This window comes from Rhinatrema bivittatum, chromosome 2 (genome assembly GCF_901001135.1).
Source record: "Rhinatrema bivittatum chromosome 2, aRhiBiv1.1, whole genome shotgun sequence".
Taxonomy (NCBI): domain Eukaryota; kingdom Metazoa; phylum Chordata; class Amphibia; order Gymnophiona; family Rhinatrematidae; genus Rhinatrema; species Rhinatrema bivittatum.
The window spans coordinates 445,442,922-445,461,440 of NC_042616.1; the positions used below are offsets into that span (position 1 = coordinate 445,442,922).

Genomic DNA, 18,519 nt, shown 5'->3' on the forward strand with positions numbered 1-18,519 from the left:
CTAGGTGTAGAGTCCCTCAGTCTCTTTCCAAGTAGCTGTGTGTGTCATGGTATTCAGCTTTCTCTCTCCTCAGTTTTTTAATTGATTTTTTTCTTGAGCTGCAGCTGTTTTTCTTTCCTTTACCTTACGGTAGTTTTATTTCTCTTTTTTCTTTTCCTTTTTTCCTCCTTTCCACTGTCTGCCAGCCACATGGTGGGCCTTAGTCTCTGTGTAGCCTGGCAGAATCTGATACTATCACTTATTAAATAAATACTGCATCTGCAGTTTAGAGTCTGTGGTCTCTCCTTGTTCTGTCTGTTTTTGTACCTTTGTCAGGTGCTGGTAGGACTGACAGAATGCGGTCCATGGATGATCCATGTAGGCCGCTCAGCCTGGGGACTTTCCTGAGTTCTACCGGGCAGGAGTTCCATGAGGTTTCACTGATCGGTAGTCATTGATTTTTGGACAGTGAATAGACTGAGGATTACACCATTCCTGTGGGCGGGAGAGCTAATCCTCCCCACATTCAAAGGAACTAGTCTCCACGAGCAGGAGCCCTGTGATAGCAGTGCCATCTCCTTGAGAGAGAGGATGAGCAGGAACCTGGGCAAACAACATGCTGCTGTACCTTGGTTGCCCGTGCACATCTATGACCAGTGCACCGATGATCTGACATGTCGAAGTCAGGACTGCATTGGATACCAGGACTGCCATTGAAAGCCATGGTCACCCTTGACGCAGTTGAGGTGCCGGGGTGCCCTCTCTGCCATCGAGGTGTGTGACTGCCCTCTATGCCGTAAGGGCTACATGGGCGCCAGCAAGCACCTGGCTGGGCCTTCTGTACCATAGGTATTGTGGGCGCCATAGTCTTGATGCACTGGAGAAACTGCGTCTACCTTAGCGTCATTGAGCGCCTTGGGCCTTGATGTGGCGGAGTAGCGGCACTGACATCTAGTATCAAGTCCAGGCCTATCATCAAACACCATGCTCCCCCTCAATCCCATCGAGGTGCGTACATGCCTGCCCTCAATGCCATCACAGTCCAGAGCCTCCTCGATGCTGTGGCCACCCTCCATGCCATCGCAGTGCAGAGCTGCCTCAATACGATTCATCGTTGGTGAGTGCGAGAGCCTTATGGGCCCCATGGGCGCTGTCACCACGGTGGGCAACAGTGGATGCAGTTGGATGCCACAGGACACTATCACACTGCACCATGGGCCCAATCGGTCACCATGGACTTCGCTGCTGCCTGAGGGAAATGTCTGTGAGACATTACAGGCACAATTTCAAGGGCTGTGTTAAACCTCTTTGGAGGTACCATGGGGGCAACGCCATAGAACGCAACCATACCATAATCAGAGTCCCAGTGGTACTGGGGTTGCTGTTGTCACATTGTTCCTATTCACTCCCTTGGGAGTTAGTATAACAATGGAGCACAGCATGCGCATATTGGGTTAGATAGGCGTCGTCTATGCCAAACGCCTCAAGTGCTGGCAGGCAGCATTCTCTCTGTGCAGTACACAGCTATGCCAGGGTTCTGCCATTGTCGCATCAAGGTATCCCTCTTCATCTATCTGCACCATAAGGTGCTAGGGAACCCTGGTGAAGAAGGCGCCATCACACACACTGTGGTTGCTTTTTGACAGCGCTCAGCCACCCACTGTAATAAGCGGTGCTTGGTCCTTGCTGTGCCGTGGGATTCCACTCACAAGCACAGCAAGTGGGTTTGTAGGTGTGCCGTCATCCGTAGGATGTGATACCACTGTATTAGAACTGATCAACGTGCTTTTATAGTGGAGGAAACAATTCTTCCAGTTGCCCTCTACTGTATGGGGAGGGTGGGGGTGTTTTGGGGGATTTTTTTTTTTGCTCTTGTAGCAAGCGCAACAGGTTGTGTGCCACAGCCACAGAACTGATCTAAGACTGCATTCCTGGTTGAACCTTATGGGAGTGGAAACCAGGAGGCTAGTGTCGGGAATATTCCCCTTCCTCAGAAGAGGACTGTCTTTCGACCCCCCCCCCCCTCCCATGTTAGAAATCCCCTTTGTGGGGAAGCCCTTGGGGCTACATCCCTTTCAAGTTTATCGCCAAACTGGATCCTCTATTCTTTTGAATCTGTGCATCTCCTTGTAGGCCAGGACCGGGGGACAGCAGTGGTGGTCATTGGATTGTTTTTGTTGGGGTCCCTCCTTTGATTACCAGGGTGGCTGCGAGTGGCAGATTTGGTCACTTCTGAACCTCAGCGATCAATGACTGTAACCCAACTCTCACCTGGAGAGTTGGAAGTGTTTTTGGGATCAGGAGGCCCCAATTCCCATTGCTTTGCTGTCCCTTCAGGAACTGGAGATACAATTGGGTTTCCACCGTGACCCTTATGGGCCCCTCCTGGATGCCTGGTTGTCCACCCCTATGATGGATGTTAATCCTTCTCCATTTGCCAGAGAACAGATGTCACTGCCTTTTACTGGAAGTCACTCTGTTCCTCACTGGATTGGAGAGCTAGTCGAGTGGTAGCACTCTCCTTATGTCATCCTAAGGCACAGCAGGTCTATTTTGCGAGGGAGCCATTCCAGATTTGGTCTCCCCATTGTATTAGGCATCTCCTCTTCAGAGTAGCTCTCTGGTGAAGATTAGGGATTTCTCCCGTAAGGGAGTCACCATTGATATCTGAGCTCAATGGACATTTTTCGTAGAGGACCACTATTGCCAGTCATTCTCGCCTGTGTGACCCTACTTCAATGAGGCGGGTTCTAGTACAACTAATTGGCAAGTATGCCTTTCAACCTATCACCATATCCGTGATGAGGGACCCTACAACAGAAGTGCTACTCTTTGGTTGCAGTGGCTTATAAGCTATACTTCCTCTTTTTAGAGAGATCCCTATCTGCGGACAGGAAAGTTCTGGTTCATGCAACGGTGGTTCCATTTACTGGATCTTATGCTAACTTGGGGGAGAAATATATTCAATCATGGCTGAGGTATTAATAATTAAGCCAGGATGGTGGACAGTCTGTTCTTTGGTCACACTGACCTTGCCCTGGTACTCTTAGGGGTTCCAGGCCAGTGAAGAAATTCTGTTCCACAGGGGTTTGCACTTGTGGCACCCCAGCTTTCTGTCTCTTGGTGGAGTGTTTCTGAATTTTTTTCCCTGGGGATTCTCTGTTTCAGCTATTTCAAGCAGGCTGAGGGCTCTATCTTTGTGGGTAACTCCCTACTGGAATCAGTGGGTTATTCGCTTGGGGTTGAGAATATAGATAAGCTATACTGGGTCAGACCAAGGGTCTATCAAGCCCATTATCCTGTTGCCAACAGTGGCCAATCCAGGCCATAAGAACCTGGCAAGTACCCAAAAATTAAATCTCAAGCTACTATTGTTTATTAATTAAATTTATGGATTTTTCCTCTAGGAACTTATCCAAACCTTTTTAAACCCAGTTGCACTAATTGCCGTAACCACATCCTCTGTCAATGAATTCCAGTGCTTAACTATGCCGTGAAAGATACACCACTTTCTTCCTATATTGCAGAGCTTTCCAAACTTTTCATGTTGGTGACACACTTTTTAGACAAACATAATTTCGGGACACAGTAATTCAGTCTACTAGCAAACCAGAGGTTGTATGCAGTGTAACAAAGGAAAAAAGAAACATCACCCATCCTTATAAAACAAATCAAGAAATATAAAATCATCAGCAGTAAAACTGTACTAACAAAAAGAACATATTTCGAAACAGCTGATGAGTGGAATATCCAATAATTAAAAACTCATATAAAACATTTCCAGATACCAACAAAATATTTCAAAATAGCAGACACAAAGACCCAGTAATGAAAAATAATAAGGATACAAACATTTTTTTGCTCTGCATACCTGGGAACGTTTGATATCCAGGTGTCCTGAGATTGTTCTGAATTAGCAGGAGGCGGGGTGGTTTGCTTGGAACTTTCTCCTCTCTCAATGACACACCTATACACACATGCTCTCAGTACTCACATATACACATGTTTTTTCTCTCTCACTTATATAGGCTCTTAATTACACATTTACACACATGCTGTCTATCTTTTCACGCTTACACACACACAGGCTTTCAATCACACACATACATGCTGTCTTTTTCTCTCACACACAGACTCTCATTCACATGCTTACAAACATGTCTTCTCTTTCTCTCATTTACACACAGGCTCTCAATCACATACTCACATGCTCCCTCACCTAAATCAGCTCTCAATCACAAACAGACACACATGATCTCTCTCTTACTTATACACACAGGCTCTTAATCATACATACACATGATTTCTCTCACACACAAAGGATCTCAATCATACATACATACTTTTTCACACAAACAGGTTTTCAATCACAAACTTACACATACAGGTTCCCAATGGTAAACTTACATTCATGCTCTCTCTCTCACAGGCAGGCTCTCAATCACAGACATACTCTCTTTCACATGTACAGGCTCTCAATCATTCACATACATGCAATCTCTCACTCACTCACACACACACAGGGGCCGCCCCCTGCGGCCCGGAAGAGGAAGTGGAGAGTATCGGGTGAGTGTGCGGCAAGAAGAGGCCACGCTAGTGCGCTCGGCATCGGCCCGAAGAAAAGAAGACTGCAGCGCGGCTCGGAGGAAAATGTTCAACCGCAGCCGATGGGACTCCGCCTCCGCGAGGGCTGAAAATGAAGAGGTTAGCGTTGGGAGGAGGCTGCTGCTGCCACGAGTTCCCGGGGTGGGGGTGAGAGAGAGTGATGCTCGTTCACACTCTCTCACCCCCACCCCGGGAACTCGCGGCAGCAGCAGCCTCCCAACGCTAACCTCTTCATTTTCAGCCCTCGCGGAGGCGGAGTCCCATCGGCCGCGGTTGAACATTTTCCTCCGAGCCGCGCTGCAGTCTTCTTTTCTTCGGGCCGATGCCGAGCGCACTAGCGTGGCCTCTTCTTGCCGCGCACTCACCCGATACTCTCCACTTCCTCTTCCGGGGGGGGGGGGGCGGGAAGAAGAGAGCACGCCGGGTGCCGCTGACTCCAGCTGTCCTGCCGCGTTCCGCCCCGGGCGGAGGAGGACCGGGGAGCAGCTGGGTCAGCGGGGAAAGTGTGGCGATACTTGTCTGCGAGCCAGATGCAGCATATCTGGCTCGGAGCCATGGGTTCCCGGTCCCTGCACTTGCCGGTGTGTCACGTGCACCGGGCTTGCGCGACACACCGGCACACCTCAGGCGACACAGTAAAGTGTCGCGACACACACTTTGGAAAGCTCTGCTATATTGTCTCCAAGTTCTGGCCAGTACTGCCTTTAGTTTTTCTCACTTCACTGGGTTATCTAAAGTGCCTTCCTGCACTATCCTGTAGACAAGATGGGATAGCCCTACCTTTGACAGGATGCAGTGTTGGGTGAGCTTCAGGCCTAACTTATCTTCCTGCTCGGGGGGGTTGAGCTTGCTGTTCATCCCCTGAAATTCTTTATGCTGTCCTGCATGGTCTGGTACTTTGGCACATAGGGTCTGTCACGGACCCTGCCGTTGTTGCTGATTATTCTTCCAAGTGTTGCTTGGGTTTTAGTGCCTATTTTGCCTATCAGCCAAACATGGGGCACCCTTCTGCAGATGCATTATGTCCTTCAGATGTCAGTGGACAGCAGTTTTTCTGGAAAACTCTTGGGCTCCAGTTGATTTTTTGGTTCACTTGTGACACAGAAGGAAACATATATGCGGTCTTCATCCAAAAGTTCTTCTCTTATTTACATCTCTAGACCTTTTCCTGTATCCAGGAGGTTCTAGATCTACTGTTGTCAGGGTTTACTGATCAGAAACCCTGCTTGCAATGTTTTCCATGATGAGTATGTTCTTGCTGGCATTCGCATCACTCCTCTGCCTTAGGTGCCTCTACTACGCACTGGGATTTTATGTCTCAGTCTTTTTTATGGTTCTCTTTGTAGAACCCAACTTTTTACTGTCTAGACCCCTTTGTGGATCTGCTGCCTCACAGGCAAAAGGGAGATAGGTGTTGCTTTCAGCACTGTGCGGTTTCCCGCTTTGTCCTGCTTGATCAGCCTATAACTTGGGAATCCTCCATGTGTGAGGACTACTGTCCTGCTTGTCCTTGAGAAAGCAGAGCTTCTTACCTGTAACAGGTGTTCTCCGAGGACAGCAGGGTGTCAGTCCTCATGAAACCCACCTGCCTCCCCTGGGAGTTTCTTTTCATGTATGACCTATATCATGGACTGAGGGGGCTCTGTCTAGGGGGCAGAGTGATGACCCCACAGCTGCTCATGCTCAGTAGGGCATGTTTGAAAATTCTAGAACCTTTGAAGTCAAAGTTCCGGACGGGGCTCCATCCGATGATGACACCCATGTGTGAGAATTAACATCTTGCTGTCCTTGAACACCTGTTATAGGGAGCTGGAGCTCTGGATGAGTTGGCAGGAAGGCTTAAAAAACAAGAGCTTTTAATATATTAAGAAATGCACAAGCCTCCAATAGAAGTTTCAATCTGCGCAACATGTACAGTTTAGATCTGTTGTAAAATCAGCTTTTTAAATTTGACTGCATATCGATAAATCTGGGTCTAGAATAGCGTGCATGTTACGCACTTGAGATTTAATTGTCCATCGGCAGCCTTCAAAGTTCAATGGGTATTGTTTGAGCATATGATCATCCTCTGGTCTGCTACCGTTGGATAATTGTCAATAAGATGTACAAATAGTTGATTTAATTTTTTTGCTTTTATTTTTAAATTTTAATAGACTTATAGCTTGGGGGGAGGGACCCCAAAAAACATAATGTTAAATGGGGAAAAAATAGACCTTATTTAGGGGCCGATGTAATGAGCTGCACTCAGCCTGCACGAGTAATTGCATGCGTTTTCCCATGCTGACCTTATGCCTGTATGTAATAATGTGTTCAGCGTGGGGAAAAAGTGTGCACCACCCTGCACAGAAAACTCGTGGCAGTTTTTGCGCGTGTGCATGCAAATGGCATGTAAAGGCGGCAATTATCCATTCACAGGCTATGCGGGGAGCTGCGCTCGGAGGAAAAATGGTTAGTGCAGGTTTTTAAGTGGGTTTTGGGTTTTTTTTTTTTAGCTCCTGGGTCAGGGCAGGAGTTAAGTTAGCAGCTGTCGAGACAGACCATTTTTTACATTGCTGGCATTGGTGTGTGTGTCTGTGCAGCTCTAGTGTAATCATAGATTACATTCACTTTTTTCCGATGCTACAGTTAGTTTTGCGGGTCAGCCGAACAGCAGTGGATGCCTTTTACAGCGTGGCAGTGTGGCGGAAGTTCGGAGAGAGAACAGGCTGAGACAAGGCAGTTTTGAGAAGGGCCCGAGAAAAGTCCCACTCCTGGACCACTAACTGTCTTGAAAGGGAAAGGCTTTCAGCCTGATAATTGTCTATAGTGGGTTTGCACACCGGCGGGTTTCTGCTCGGATGTCTGCGCGGGTTGCTACAAAGGGCCTTGAGGGCACGGTTTTACATGCATAATGGCGTGTGTAATTGTTTCTGCGTGGATTTTCTGTGAATCTCATTAGCATACTTCTCTGTTATTGCATCACACGCAGCCGCCTGTTTTTGCCCCGAGTGCTGAAAAGAAATACAAACAAAAAAAAATAACACTGATTTCAGTGCAGGTCTTATTACATCGGCCCCGTAGTGAGGATACACCCAATTACATGCACTTAATATATTCTATTTTAGTAACACTGTTGCCAAAGTGTTAAGGATGTGCTGCTGTTTGAAAAGACATGGGAACATGGTTAACATTTCCTATGCCATTTCGTGTCATTTTTTAAATGGAACCACAGAGAAAACAAAAGATTTTATAGTTTTATTTGTCATTTCATGTGTGCTATTTACAAATAGTGTACACTAAAAGGGTCATTTTTCAAAAGAAAACCTGGTAAACCTAAGCATGTACGTCCTGCATGCACAGATTTTTCCAGAGTGAGCAGAGGTGTTCCTGGGGCTTGGGGATGGGTTTGGACTTACACTCATACTTGTGGATTTTCAAAAGTATGCACATAAATTTTCATAGTAAATTTGGGCTGGTGTTTGAGCAGTGGGATAATTTTTAAAGCAAACTTGTGCGCTCATGCCTGCTTTGAAACTTTGCTGAAACTTGCATGTATTCTTTGCTGGCTCGCTTAAGAGCAGTGTTAATTACCACCTAAATGGTTTTAGCGTGCGCTATTGGCAAACAACGTGCACTAAAAATGAACTGAAATATATTTTTTTAAAAAATGACAAAATAAAAAGGAAGCAAACCTTTTTTGCATGTGCACATCTGAGGGTTGCAGGGGCTGCTAAACACCACAGGAAGATAGGCAGCAGCGTTCTGGCCTAGCTGTGCCACTTGTATCTTGGATTTCCGATAGTCCTGATCCTGCACTCCTTATAGATCTCCATCCAGGTTCTTACCAGAAACTTCACCGACACAATTCTTGTGAGGCAAACGGTTCTTGGCAGGTCCCTGGTGTCTTGCAGGTTTCTTGTAAGGTCCAGTCTCTGTTAACAGATTTTATACGCAGGAGCCAATTTTGGAAACTGACTGGGGGGAGGGGGGTACTGAATTCAACACAAATTACAGCGCCCCCAGCAAAAACAGAAGACAGTGGGTCTTCAGTGTGACTGACTAGCCTGAATTTAAACGTCCTCTGAGGAGCAGGTAACGTGGAGATGGGGAAGATTCATGTGGTCAAAACAGAAGCTAGGGAAGCACTCAATCCCAACATTCATCCTTCTCCCCGACCCCGACTCATTCCCATCCACCCCACAGTCTCCCTCCACCAACCTTACTTGTCCCCATCACTCTCACTCAACCCCACTTTTCTCTCATTCTCCTAATCTCCTCTTCCTCCCCTCCTTACTCGTGCACTTTTTAAATTCTATCTTTGTTGCTTGTCCATATTTTGACTTCTCTATGAGGGGCAGGGGATGTAACTCCCTCCCCCGCCTGCCCCCCTCTCTCTACATCCCCTTAGTTTGCTCTGCTCCCCATTTCCCTCTTAACCCATCCTTTTTAATCTTCCTCTCCCAGATCTTCCCATCCCTTCACACTCAGCAGGTTTCTCCTCACCTCTTCTTAACCAGATCCTTTCTTCTGCAGGCTTAATTCACTCATCCCTTCACTGCTCCCCACCCTTTGCTCCTTAAGCTTCTCTTCATTGGCAGACTCGGTTCACCTCTGAATTTGATTCCCCCTCCTCCCTGAGCTCAGGTACCTCTCTCTCTTTGCTGGAACTGCTCCTGCAGCCCTTCCCCTGGCCCTCACAGATTCCAGGCCAGAGCCAGTCCCCCAGGCCTGCAGAGTCCACATGAGACGCTCCGCTGCCTGCATGTCCTGAGCCCTGGCATCTCTCCAGCTCCGGGGCCACAGCAGCTTGTGGTGCTTCCTGCCCTAGGATCAGAAACCCCAGAGGTATCTGCTGTCTCCTATGGATATAACAGAGGAATATATATTTTTTAATGTTTGTGAACAGCATTCCTCTCATTTCAAGCCCTGACTACAGCCACTCAATATTGGAGCTGCCAAAGGGGAGCGATTTTTAAGAGATTTTCATCCGATTGAATCGTGTGTCGTCATAACCTCCTTCCCCCTTCTCTATCCTTCCAGTGAAATACCTTATTTACCTCAGTGATTTCAGGGCTGGAAGAAAAGAGCAGATAACTGCCTGCCCCCACCCATTATTAACTCATAACGTCACCAAACTTCAAATAAACAATCTCCAATCTTTGTATCTGTAGTTTTGAATTTATCCTCTTTATCTGTTTGCTCTTGGCTTGCTCTTCCTTTCTTCTCTGCTCCCTCATTTCTTTTTTGGTCTTCCTCTCATTTCTTTATCATTGCTGCCGCCCCTCTCCCCACCCCTTCATGTTCTTTTTCTCCACCATAATCCCCTCTCTTCTCTTGGTTTAGCTTTCCTATCAGCCCCCCTCCCACACAGCTCCTTTATTAGTCCTCTTCATCTCTTACATTCCCTTCACCTATCCCTATCCTCTCATCCCAGCTCCTTTACTTATCATAGCCTTCTCTCAGCTTATATCCCATTCTTGCTTCTCTCAACTCCTTTCCCCCCTTCTCACAGCTCATGTCCCCTCTTCCAGCCTGTCTTCTCCTTCCTGTCCCCCTCTTCTCACAGTTCTTCTCCCAGCCAGCTTTTCTTCTCCTCCTAGCAGTTCTGCCAGCCCCCTTTCACCACAGCTCATCTGTCCATAGTTCCTGTTCCCAGTCCCTCTATTGCCAGACCTCCCTATCTGCCCCGCACTGCTGCAGCTCTCCAGGGCCCCTGCAGCCCATTGGTCAAATATTCCACAGCCAGCCAATAGGCCGCAGGAGGAGGCAGGAGCAGTAGCAGGGAGATAGGAGCACTTCCTTACAACCTTTCCCCACAGCCCTGCACCATGGAGCTTTCGGCTCCCCATCCACAGGAGTGGAGGCGTTGATGCCTATGTGACTAGATCTTAGTTTCCGTAATTTGCAGTTTCCAAAATTTGTGGGATGTTTCTTTAAAAAAAAAAAAAAAAAAAAGCCTTCCTGACCAAACAGTTTGGTTGCCCAAGGCAAAAAAATCTCAACTCTAACAATACAAATAAAACCAGCAATGAAACAAAAACATATCCTGTTTGTTATATAACTTATCAAGGGAATAAGTACAGTTTCTCTGATCCATTGCATCTGGAGACATTTTTGCAGGATAAAAATATAGTAGGAGGTAGTATAGATGACCAAAGAGAAAAATAACTCTCTGTACTCAACTTTGATGTTTAATATTTGATTGTTCAACAATGAGTAGCTCCCTCTTTTATGGGTTATGTAATGGAGATTCAAGAAATTAAGATAAAATATTATGGTTTGGAATAAGTATCTGTATTATGTATATTTTTGTTTAAAATTTTAAATGAAAATCGAATAAAGATAAAATGAAAAAAAAGAAAAGCTTAACAGTATTACCACAACATTGCTACCACCTAGGACCTCCCATAACCTGCTTAGTGGAAAAGCCAGGGTTTTATTAAAACAAAAGAACTAGGGCAGGAGAAAAATGCACTAAAACAGAAGTTTGTAAGAGGTGGATCCCGTGGCATTTGGCAGCCTGTCAAACCCAGCAAACCCTGCCAAAAAAAATTGAAATATCGTGAAAAGATATCGAAAGAAAATGTCATAAAATTAAAGATAGACAAATTAAAAACCTTATACTATCAATCCCCCACCCAGGCATTACGTTTTACAGGATAATTGCAGAGTGAAAACTGAAATTCTGTAATGGAAATTAGTTTGTTCAGAATGATGGTTGCTTGTGCCTATAGACTCTTCCCATTCCTGGTACTTTCCTTGGCCTTTCCTTAGGGTTAGGGCTCGCGCTCAGTACCAGGGCTGAGTCCCCAGTGTAGATGCTCTGAAATGGGACATGGATTTACTTTTAAAACACAAGGTGCTGTCTATCTTCTGTGTGCCAATACATGGCCAGGACTCCTTGATGGTGTTCTAGCTTAAAACTTTTACTAAATCACTTATTCAACAGAAAAAATAATTTGGCACAATGGATATCTTTTTTTGTTTGTTTGTTGTTGCACCTTCAATGTATAAATGAAATGTGTCAATGCACAGGTGTGCTCCCTTGATCTCTCCTTGGGGGGGGTCCCCTCTGTTCCCTCCTGGACCTCAGGGCTGCCCCTGGGTTCGATTGCAAGATTTCTCCTCTCTAACCAGGATTTCCCTCTGTACCTGGGATCCGCTGCCTTCTCTCCTCTACTTCTCAGTGTACCATGCGAGCACATCCTCGGTCTCTGCTAAGCGAGCACATGAAGGATAGCTTGGTCGTCTTCTCCTCCCAAGTGATTGCCCAAGACTGGGCATTAGTTTCTGCAGGAACAAAGATTTCTGCCGTGTTGGCACAGAGTCCGTCAGACTGAGTGACATGGGTGAACAGCAAGGTGACAGACAAAATGTGCAGGGCAACCTCCACCAACAAAAGCAAAACTCCTGACTTTGGAAAAAATCTACTGGGTCCTCTCCCACAAAGGACCAGAACCCAGAGCATTAAGGCTTTCGTCCAGGGCTCTGGCAGCATTTTCCTCACTCCCTTTAAAAAAAAAAAAAAAAACCTGGCTCACAAATTCCTTGTGGGCTAGTGGCTGTTCTTGGAAGGAATGCCCAAAAATCCAAAACCAAGGTATTCTGCCTGCAGATTAAAGCTTGCGGGGCAGGAGGTGATAAGCTCCTGCTCACTCACTCCAACGCACAAGTCCCCAGAAACCACTAGGAGTCACTCACTGGTTATAGAGACAGGATTGGAGCTTTTTAGGAACCTCCCATGGGCTTTTTTTTTTTGTGAACAAATGGTGCAGTTTTCAGGTCTGCTACACTGCATAGCATGAACCTATGGGGCCATACTCCTTGCTAAGCTTCCCCAGTGGGCCTGATGTCTGTATATGAGAGACCATGACATGTAAAGCAGATGCAAACTGTGCAGTTCTACAGAGCAGCCAAACTCTGCAGTAAGAGTGTTGTCTAACTCCTTGCCAAGCTGGTAAAAATGTCTGTCACCAAGGCCAAACATGATCTAGTAGTGGGGTTCTTTAGAAAAGAGAAACTCACTTTGCAGGAGACAGTTCAGAGAGAATAATTTCGGTTTTTCAGTCTTTCTTATGCAGCTTAAGCTGTGAAAGTCATGCAGGCTCCAGAGCTTTCGGGAATCCACTCGAGACAAGCTGATGGGAATGTTTAAAATATACACTACTTCTCTTCCACTACTTCTGCATCCTTTTCCTCTTTCTTTTCCTCTTTCTGCTTCTATGTACATAATTTAAATTCACTAACGCAAGCTTTTTATTACTTCAACCACACTGCTAGTCTTAGCTTTTTCTCATAACTTAAGCATTTCAAAAAACCACGAGTAGTCCTACTGACGGCTGCTGCTGTCTCTCCTTCTCACTGGAGAGACAAGTCCTTCCTGTAATAAAATTCCCAGTTACTGGATTACAAGGAAAGCATCTCTGGTGGTTTCAAAATTATTGTAATAACTTTTTGTTGGTTTAACATTGAGAACCATAGGGATACACCCACAATTTTATTTTTTTTTTATTTTTTTTTTGTACATCTGTCAAGCTGAACGTACTTAACAGCAAAGTGTTCAGCATATTACTAAGGCATTGCCTGCAGGCTTATCTTTTGCTTTTCTCTGACCATGGGTAGAATGATAGCGCTGTTTGTTGTTTGGTATTTGTTTTAGGGCTGTGCGCTCGTTGGGCCATTCGTTTCATGGGTACGTGTGTACTGTGTGAATGTAAGGTACATGCGCAAGAACGGATGGTACGTGCATAGCTTGTTAATAAAATACACGCGTACCCTTCATTCGTGCGGTGCGTGCATGCCCAGTGAATGCACATCCCTAGTATTTTTCTGGATGGGCTTGTTTTATTGTAGTGAAACTCCACCTGATTATAACGTTCCACTCAGAATATGTTTTATTGTATAATGTGGATTTTAAGCATCTTAAATATTTTTACCAGTTCCCTAAGTTGGGCTAAATATTAAAGATATAAGTATTTTTTTTTATCCAAAGACCCATTGGGAGGGAGGGGGGGGTGTCATCTGCTCCATTATCTGGGAAAAGCGTTTTATCAAAAAATTGTTTGAATTCATTTATTCCATTATCTAGAAAAATCCATCATCTGAAACGGGCCTGGTTCCAACCGTTCTAGGGAAAAGTACTTTAGTGTCTCCAGGTTTATGTAGGAAATCAGTTTGGGCCATCTACGTATAAGCATCCTTTCACTTCAGATACCTGTAGTTTCTTCCATAGCCGCTGACAAAACTTCAGGACTTTGCTCCCATGTGGTGTAATCGCAATGCACCATCACTCCTTGAGCAGTTAGAAATGGACAAAATGGTTAAATCAAACTTTGTCCAGTTTAGAAAACAGGATTCAGAGCACTTACAGCTGCTTAGATAGAGAAGGGGCCAGTAAAGTGGGTCCTCATCCCAGCCGTACTGTGGAGAGGCTGCTGCTTCTCTCGAATGCCCCACCTCGCAGTCAGTTGCCCCTCTGCGTCTGACAGTACTTGCATATCTGCAGGTATGGTGACTCGCAGTTCACAAACTGAAATCTACCTTGTTTCTCTTCTCAGGGAAAGAAGTTCACGGAGCCCTCAGTTTGGGTAAATCCAAACACTAGGGGATCGTGCAGGATTGTACCCTTTGCTTTTGTCGTTTCCATCTGGATGAGGCACAGTTTTAGGCACTCGATACGGATGCCCCCCACCCCATATATCCATTGTAATCCAGGGTCTTTGAAGGCAGTGTCATCTTCAGGTTAAGGCGCCAGGTCAGAGCTCCCCTGAGAGCTGGGTGTTGTACAGTTTTTAATCTGTCTATAGTTACTGCGGATGAGTGTGTGCGCCACTGGTGCTCGCTGTTTTGGAGACTCTTCAGGAGCCTGCGTAAGTGTGAGATTATCAGGCTGGTGGTGTCAGTAGTATGTACAGGAGATTATGAGGCTCCCATAATCATTGTTAGAGCAGATGGATCTGTGCTACATAGAGATTTCCACCTGCCAATAAAGGTGCCGGTAGTCACTTGCTGAAACATGGCGCAGAGGTCTGGAATTTGTCTCTGCCAGTCTGATGAACTTCAGACAAATCGGTTCTGTGGTTTCTGAGACGGGCCAAAAATAAGTCACATCAGATTTTCTGTTAACCTATCTAAAAGTGCAGCTGGGAATTTAAAACAAACATTTCTCATCTGTTAGAGGTTAACTAAAATAAAGTTTGTATGCGTATTTGTATTTTGAGCTATTTTTGTTTAAAGGAGGTTTGGGGTTTGACGTTTCCTTCTTGTAGCTGAGAGCCAGGTAAAACAGCCCTGTTTACAATTCAACACAGGAGGCAATTTTCAGCAAACGTGAGCACATTGAGGGCTGCATTCTACTGAGTGAGTCAGTCTTATACATATGCAGTAAAAATAAATCTTCAGATCCATTTGTGTAGCAACTCGTAGGCAAAGTTTCTGTAGTGGGACAATATGGCTGTGAAAACTGAATCCTACAGAAACGGCAACACGGGAAGTGCAGAGCACGGAGCATCTTAATCTACATTGGAGGCATTCATTTACATTTTAGGGGTTAAAAAGGCACATTTCTATGGTCTTCTTGTGCCGAAAAATACACATTCCATAATTTTCTTTTTTAAACCATTGCTTAAAACATTATTGTAAGTGAAAGGCATACTTTTTTTATTTATTTATATTTTTTACAAGATGTTTTTCAGTAGTTTTTCACTGATGTTTTTCTGTTATAATCTTTTTTTATAAGCTGTAATCAAATTCATATGCTAAACTATGGCTTTAAGAACGGAGCTCGACCTCAAAAAAAATTTCAGTTTGTAATTTGGGGAAAGAATTGGACTCAATCCAGGGCAAATTAGCCAGAGACTAGCAGAAATAGGTATTATATTCACCACAGCTGTAGTAACTCAGGCTACCAGTTAGCATGAGTGTTCATTAGCATTCTGTTTATGACAGATCAGCAGAAAGTAGGAATTCTAGGATGTACTTCCTCTCATATTTTCTCTGTCTTTAGTGCAATCTTTGACCAGTCTGGCTACAACTACGTCCAAAGACAAAAGTAAAACCAGGAACAATCTAGGCACTTGCTGGCAAACATCCCAAAGAGTTCTAGATCCAATTTTGTTTGTAGATTTCCAAATACCTAACCCAAAAGTTTACTCTGGCTATCTGGTCAGAGCCAGGCTATCATACCAACACAGCCTCATATGATTCATGTCCTTGTGTTACGGGAACCCCCCTGAACAAAGCAGAAGACCAAGTGCTGAGGACATTCCTCCTGATATCGGAGACAGTCACTGAACCTTTTTATAGATTACCTTTAATAAAGATGCAAAACCCTTAGAATGTTCTGTGCATCATCAGCCTGCTCGGTAACTCTCCAAGGTTGATCTTATTCTCATAGAGAATTTGCACTGACTGAAGCAACTTGCATTTCAACCTGAAATCAACTTGAAATGTCAGGAAATTCAGCTTTCCTCCTAGTACAGGGGAGGTTTTGGATGCCCGGCTGCCACTGTTTGCAGATCTAGCTCATGCATATTCATTGTGGATATCCTGAAAACCTGGCTTCCTTGTGGCTCTTGAGAATCTGAGTTGGCCATCCCTGTCTTAGAAGATATTGCAGCTCTTTCTCTGAATGCTTGTCACAACTATCTGCTGTATTCATAATGGCACAATAAAGCATTTAATTTAATGTCCCCTTGGATGTTCTTCCTGTAGCACACAGTCCTTTAGGATTTTATGGATAAGAAAATCACAGCAGTAATTTGCAACCCCCAACTATTGTACTGCAAGGTAGAGTGGGATCAAATTGAGCACTGCAGCGAGGTATGGTCATACAGAGCTGAGTTTTGTAGATGTTCATAAGAGCCGACTTTTCAGAATAATTAGGTGTGCTGAACTCAACACAATTGCCCCTCTCTGGCCACAAAAAGGGAATTTCCTTAATACTGGGAATGCTCACGCACTCCTGCACCCCGAGTGCCGGTTCCTGTGTAGATTTCTAATAAAGAAGGAAGTTAAGCTACAATAGTCTTAACCTCCAAGGAAATCTCTGATGGCCTAATACCCAAAGGATATGTGCTTTGTCATGTATCCTTTACTTCAAATTGAATATTTTCTACAAATTGCTAGAGATGCACAGAACTGCCTCTGATGAAATCCAAACTGGTGCAAGCCATATAGAGGAGCAGATCTATTTGTCTAGTGCTGTTACCGTAGGAAATTGGTTCCCCTAGTAATGAAGGATGGCAGTTGACCCTGAGGTGGCTGTCTCATCAAGCTCTGTGTTTGTTGTAGAAGCAGCTCGAGGTCAAACTGACTACAATAGATGGAAGGCCTGTCATTGCAAGGGTGGAAGATGGGGGTACTTGCGGTTCTGCAGCTCCCATTTTCATGACAGGGACTGTTATACAGTGCTAACCCCCTCCCCCGCCATTTGATGTGTATTGAATGCACAGGTTGGCAACCTTTTGAACCAAGTACCGCAATTCAACAACATCTCTGTTGGTGATTGTTGCAGAGTGATAGGGGAGATGATCCCACTGAGAGCCAGCTGTGTGGGATCTCTGTCCCCAAATCTGCTCCTTCCTGAATGCTGTCACCATGAGGAATTGCAGAGAAGGGCGACCAAAATGATAAAGGGCATGGAAGGGCTCCCCTATGGGGAAAGGCTAAAGAGGTTAGGGCTGTTCAGCCTGGAGAAGATATGGATGAGAGGGAATATGATAGAGGTCTATAAAATAATGAGAGGACTAGAACAGGTAAATCTGAATCAGTTATGCTTTCAAATAATACAAAAACTAGGGGACACTCAATGAAGTTGGTAAGTAGCACATTTAAAACAAATCACAGGAAATACTTTCACTCAACATACCAACTCTGAAATTCATTGCTGGAGGATGTGGTAAGAGCAGTTAGTGGTGGCTAGGTTATAAAAAAGGTTTGGACAAAGTCTTGAAAGTCCATAAACTGTTATTAATTAGATAGGCTTGGAAAAAAACACTACTTATCCCTGGGCATTAGCAACATGGGATCCAAGTATTGTTTGGGGTCCTGCCAGGTTCTTATGGCCTGTATTGGCCACTGTTGGAGACAGGATGCTGGGCTTGATGGACCCTTGGTCTGACCCAGTATGGCAAAGCGTGTGTTCTTCTGTTGCTGGCCAACTATTGTAAGACTGGCACAGCAGGCCTGCAAGTATTTGCAGCTGCTCAGGATGACAGATTTCAGGAGGCTTGGAGGGTCCTGGGCCTGGCACACATTCGGGGGGGGGGGGGGCGGTATTCTGTTAGTGAATGAATTTGTTCCTCTTTCATGCTGTTTCTGTGTACAGTGCAGCAGCAAATGGTCATTACATTCAAAAGCAAGAGAGGGGCAACGTCTTCATAAAACATGGATATCATAATTATAACATTCATCACAAACGTTCTCATTTGTTTTAGGATGATATACTTTGAAATAGTGTTTTGAGGATGTCTTCAGAAAAGGGCAGGTGTCAAAGCCTGAGTTTAAAAGAATAAAATTACATTATGCTATCTTGCAGGAGAACAAATCAAAAATAAAATGTAAAGTTCATTGTTTTCTTAACCTGAATGCTTGGGGGTGGGAATAAATGTTCCATTTTTGTACAGCCTGCACTTTGTACTGTGTGCTTTCTATCTGTGGTAATCTGAGGTTTGACGTATGGGGCTCTGATGATTTAAAGTACTAGATATTTACTAAATTAAGTATCACACATGTCTTCAACACGGTACAGTGAGCAGAGTTCAGAACTAGCACCTGCAAACTCTGCTCTCCACGAGCATTTTTGTGACCTTGGGTAAATCACTTCACCTTTCCGTGCCCCAAAATCTCAGGCTCTGTATTCTACTCCTGGCAGGAATGTTATACACCTGCAGACAATCTTTTGCATATGAGAGCCCCCCCAAGTCCTGGCTGTTCCTGGCAGGGCTCATAGAATGA

The 18,519-nt window shown here is 45.0% G+C and overlaps 1 protein-coding gene across 2 annotated transcripts in view; it reads left to right on the top strand.

Annotated features, from left to right (window-relative positions):
• MYO10 (myosin X) overlaps positions 1–18,519 on the top strand; it is a 434,555-nt gene that overhangs the window by 231,838 nt on the left and 184,198 nt on the right. The gene's annotated exons all lie outside the window — the stretch shown is intronic.